This window comes from Tachyglossus aculeatus, chromosome 6, assembly GCF_015852505.1.
Source record: "Tachyglossus aculeatus isolate mTacAcu1 chromosome 6, mTacAcu1.pri, whole genome shotgun sequence".
Taxonomy (NCBI): Eukaryota; Metazoa; Chordata; class Mammalia; order Monotremata; family Tachyglossidae; genus Tachyglossus; species Tachyglossus aculeatus.
In genome coordinates, this window is record NC_052071.1 from 32,176,078 (window position 1) to 32,181,978 (window position 5,901).

Below are 5,901 nucleotides of genomic sequence, written 5' to 3' on the forward strand. Positions count from 1 at the left end.
CAGTTTCTCTGGTGACGTGGCATGCCGAGCCCAAACAAGCTCGTGTTGGCAAAAGAACGTTCCCTAATTCTCCCGTCACATCCCAGCCAAAAAGCATAGTGAAAAAAACATTCATTCCAGCAGAACAGTGTAATCACTAATTAATTGTCTTCTGCAGGGGTAGTGGAGGGTCAAGAATGATTGATGTCTTCAGAAAATTTTCTAAGTTGCACTGCCCTGAAAAGTTTGTCAAGATCCAAAGGCTACTTAATAAAACAATAATAATAATGATGGTGTTTATTAAGTGCTTACTATGTGCAAAGCACTGTTCTAAGCGCTGGGGAGGTAACAAGGTAATCAGGTTGTCCCACGGGGGGCTCACAGTCTTAATCCCCATTTTACAGATGGGGCACAGAGAAGTGAAGTGACTTGCCCATAGTCACACAGCTGACAATTGGTGGCGCCGGGATTTGAACCCATGACCTCTGACTCCAAAGCCCGGGCTCTTTCCACGGAGCCACGCTGCTTCTCTAACTCACTTCCCAGTGAGTTAGCCAGTCATGTCGGAGTTGGGAGTGCTGTCTCTCTTCCAATCACTATGGAATATTTCTATGTCGTCATGTCTGAAGACACACAAATAACCCAAAAGCTGGGAAGGGAATAAGGTTCTGGGAAACTCACAGTTCGGGCTTCAAGCACCACTGAGACTTCTTGGCAATCACACATGAGCTGCTCTACTTGGTTGACTGTGCCTGGGGAAACAGAGGCACAAGATGACAGGCAGACGATTTTGAACTGCTTTACCAAACACTAGTGTTATTGGCTACTGATAAGCTAGAAGACTGAACTTATGGACCTGCTCGTGAGAATCCCTAATTCCAACCACAGATTTCCACTGGGGAGAGAACTAAGAGCTATTCTGCTGAGAAAAACAAATCATTCTCTGATGTCCACCTGCTCGTGAGAATCCCTAATTCCAACCAAAGATTTCCACTGGGGAGAGATCTAAGAGCTATTATGCTCTCTGAGAAACACAAATCATTCTCTGATGTCACGGTGCACAAATAAGTAGAAAACGGAATTAAGGAAGATAGTGTGTTCTTTGAAGGGCTGACAGATGGGAATGCCAATACAGCCATATGCATCAGATCACCCTTAAGTGTAAAGAGTAACAGCATCCACCCTTTTATATGGCTGCAAGACCTACATGAAGTTTCATCAGCATCCCTATACCTAATAGCAGATTGACAGAAACACAAACAATGAAGTCCTGGTGACTCGGATGATCAAGGAAATAATAATAATAATAATGATGGCATTTATTAAGCGCTTACTAGGAAATGTGTCTGATGTACTGACGGTCTCGGGGAGAATGAAATAGGGGAATGTTGAGGAATGGAAAGGTTAACGTTGAGGTGCCCGTGATTGGGAGCTCAACAGTTTCCAGGGAGGCAGGGAGGCACTAACCCCCCAAGATAACAGCAACAAAGTGGATTGGGTGTGGATTCGAGGGGATGGATGGTGAGAGAATGTAGAGGGTGTAGTTGAGGAGAAACCCTATTTCGAGTGAAGTGAAACTGACTCAGAAGAACTAAGCTGCAACCTCACCACGGTGACAAAATCTGTGCAGATGATTTTACATGATCTTGCAAACCGTATTCAAGCGCACGCTAGGCCTGTGCAGTAGGCTGTACGAGCAGGAAGGAAAAACGACTCACATTGCTCCGAAAATAATAAAACAAAAGCCTCAGGGTGAGGGGGGCTGGTTTTTAGGTCGGTGGGGCAGGCAGTCGTTTTGCAGAGAGGGCTCCTTTGGCAGGGGTCTGCCGAGATTCTGGGGTTTTTTTGGGAGGGGGAGGCCACAGGCCGGGGGAGAACCTGGCAATAAATTCAGCTCTTCACCCAACAAATGAATGTTTTATTGCAGTTGGCTCACCAAGAGGATGGGAACTAACCAGTAGATCTGCTCCAGGCTAGTATGAAAGACCACCAGCACTGCTGTGAATGGGAGATGGAATTCAGAGCCACTGGGGATCCTGGCTAACAAAACGCCCATTGCAGCAAACTTCACTAGGCAGGATATGCGAGGAGAACGGTGGACAGCAGGATCTTCAACTTGTGGCTTGATGGAAAACTGAAGAGGAGTGAATTCAAAGAGAGCAGAAGAGATGTTAACAACACGGGGAAGCACGTGGAATGCTACTGCGCCTTAGTGGGCCACTGGGGATGATGGGCGGACAGACCTGCTTGGCCCGGAGCAATAAGTGGTTATTGAAAGGGAGCAGTTGAGACAATACTGCGATAAAGACAGAATTGTAAACAGTGCCAAGTGCTGCAGACAGAAATGCAATAAAAGAGCACTGGGCATGCACAAAATGGAAGAAGTTGGCTATTAAGAATCAGTCTTCCCAAGTACATCCAAACAGTTAGGTAGCATGACATCCTCCCCCTCCTCCCACAATCACTTTAGGAGGAGATTTTTGCCCGGGATATGACCCAGGGGCTTATGCAGACACTGTAGATAGAGTGCTCCTCTTCCACAAAGCTCATTGTGGGCAGGGAATGTGTCTGCTTATTGTGATATTGTACTCTTCTAAACATTTAGCACAGTGCTTTGCACACAGTAAGTATTCAAATACGTTTGAAAGAAAGACAGTGATACTCCTACCCCTGCCCCAATGGGGGTGATCAGGGCACAGCCAGAGCTCTTCACCCCAAACCCCCAGAACTGCATAGGACATTTTTCCCCACCCCCCGAATCACAGCCATCCCAGAAGGCAAGGAGGACTTTCAGATAGCTTTACCTTCCCCATCAAGTTTCACGTTGCTCCCACCTAAATAATGATGATGGTATTTGTTAAGTGCTTACTATGTGCGAGGCACTGTTCTAAGTGCTGGGGGGATACAAGGTGATCAGGTTGTCCCACGTAGGGCTCACAGTCTTGATCCCCATTTTACAGATGAGGTAACCGGCACAGAGAAGTTAAGTGGCTTGCCCAAGGTCACACAGCTGACAAGCGGCAGAGCCGGGATTCAAACCCGTGACCTCTGACTCCCAAGCCCGTGCTCTTTCCACTGATATCACGCTGCTTCCTGACAGCACCCAGTAATTCACTGCCACCATCCTGTGCCTGGATTTACCTGAACTCCTAACAGGCCTGGGAAGCATCTCTGACCTGCACCCTGTGGGTTTAGCAGCCGGTTTGGGAGAAAGTCAAACACTTCAATGTGGTCTATCCTGAGGTAGTGAGCTCCTTGTACATTTCAGCTTTCCCTTTTAGAAAAAATGGTATAAAATTATTAGCGAGATACAGAAGCAAAGGCAGAATATTAAACCTCCCTTAACTGGGAGTAACCCAACAGCAAGAGTAAATATAGACAATACTGACTTTAAACAAAATTCTAGCTTTATCACAGGCTATCCTAAATTAGGTACTACTCTTTACCTTAAACTGGGGTAGCAGGATTTAGTAACACCAACTTATCTTTACTCTTCTGGTGAAGACCTTTCACGTGACTTCTGGAGCCTGAAAGTCAAAGTAGTCTTCGGTTTGGAACAGCAAGGCACGAGAGGAACTTGTTTCCTCTCCCGTTTCAATCAACTCTTTTTTTCTGAACTCACCACCTCAATCTTTCACTGGAATTGCCCAGAGTCCAGGTGATATCATGAGATGTGTAAGACCCTCTAAGAATGACTGACAGGACAACCAAACAGATCTCCCCATCATGACCGGCACCATTTTAGACTTCCTTATGAGGTTCCAGACCATCACAGATATCATTACCTTCAAATAACAACGGTCAGCAATCTCCTGTCCTATCCCTCTTCTTTTAGTGCTTTTCCACAACAGCACTACTGAATTTTAATGCTGGCATTTCTTCCAGTGGTCTAGAGCTTCACATGTAATACAGATGTGTCTCAGGTGGAAGGAGATACATGAGCCAACTGTGCAGTCATTGAGTCTCAGCACACATAGCTGATGAATAATATGCTGAAGTTAGTTACCTCTCAAATATATACATTATGGTACATCGTGACACCAAAGCCAAACCTCAAATAATGTAAGAAAGCAAGACAACTTTCCCCTCAAATTCATGGATATTCAGTTCATAATGGATAAAGCTAACTTTTCCTGAAGTTACTGCAATTGTGTATCTGAACAAGTTATGATAAACTTCATATATGAAGTACCCACCAAGTACCTCTTTTTTGTTCATTTTGAGCTGATTACACCTTGAAGTTTCAGTCTTTAAATGAAGCACTCCCAAAACTCCCAAAACCTTAAAAAGATGAAAAGGCAGTGGTCCTTAAAGAAATTGAATTTTCTTCCTGCTGTTTTCAGAGGAATGTATCCATCGTTCATAGACTCCACAGCATTTGCAAGATGGTCAAGAATAGCCGGGACCCACAAACAGAACTGCTACATCACTGTGAGCTCAGGAACCCAAATCTTCCACTTTGTCCCAGAGTCTATAGTAATATTAGAATGGCTGCGGCAGTTTGGAACCAAAGAATGTGTTGAAGATGGCCCCCTGTGAGAAATGCATACCTCCCTGTTTCCTTTATTTTTGATCCTTGTGTTTCAACACTACAGTGAATGTGACTTGTGGCGTATAATTTCTCTCTCTTCCCAAGTACTGGTCCTCCCTTTACTAACAGGGACCATTACCGAATCCACTGTTTTCACCCCAGCCCCGAGTACAGCATTCAGCACCTAAGGAATTGATAATTAGCCTACAGATTTCTGTTCTGCTGCAGCTTTCTGGCCTGCGGACATTAGCTGAAGCCACAGAAAAAGTACCTCAAGCTCAAGTTGAAGTGAGGTTGGCCTATATTCCCCCTACTCCAAGACTCCTTGAGTCATGAGAGCAGGGGAACGTGTCAGACATTAGCAAGCCCATGGCCTAACTTGCTTGTCACACTATGTTAAAGTCTCTTCCTCGCCCCTGGAACTACAGTAAGGGTGAAATCTATGAAGGGCTCAATACAGCAACAACTAGAGTCCTACTCAACTGGTGGAACATCAGCAAAACCATGGCAGTGACTGCTACGATTATGGATTAAGCCACAAGGAGCTTGAAGCTGTTCCTCTAGCCACAGTGTCCACTGGCTCTTGTTCTATTTCCATTGTTTTGTCTATTATAATCTTATATTTTCACTTCTTCTTGTGTGTCTGTCACCAAATCCCTTACTCTTAGCTGGAACTCCTTGTGGGGTGGGGGTGCCAGGGAACAGTATCACGCACCTATATGTATATATTTTTTTTTCAGGTGCTTAGAACACAGAAGGCATTTAGTAAAAAACCCTACTACTTACAACTCTCCTTCACTAGTTTTATCACTTGTAGGTATAGTTCAGGTGGAACTGGAAACGTCATGAATATTAAGCCATGGCCCTTCAAGCGCTCAAGTCATTACTTCTAGTCTACAGCAACAAAATGAAAACCTAACCATTTGGGAGAAAAGAGGCAAAATCTGCCGCTGAGTGTTGTCCAAAGGCAGCTTTCTTCTGGAGGTCTCTTCTATCTGGTTTCTAGAATGTAGTGGCCAATTTTAGGTTCATGCATTTGACTGCTTCTTTATTCTGAAAGTTTGCACAGTTTTTCCTTAAGCTACATACATTGTGTGAAAATTCCTAAAATGGGTGAACAAAAAGCAGCACTAATCAAGACTGCACATCTAGAAATACATTTTAACCAAAGAATTCAGCCACCTAACCCCTTTTGCATATTAAGTAAATTATATCTAAAGTGAAAAGAAGCTCAAAATATAATTTAAATGCTGCAATGAGCTTAGAAAGGACACAGAGTGAACAGAAAAGAGGCACTGCTCAGCTATGAGGCTATTCTCCTAAATGTAGAATGCTCCAATAAGAATTACATGTTCATAACTTTTAGCAAATAATGCATCAAAAAATTAGAA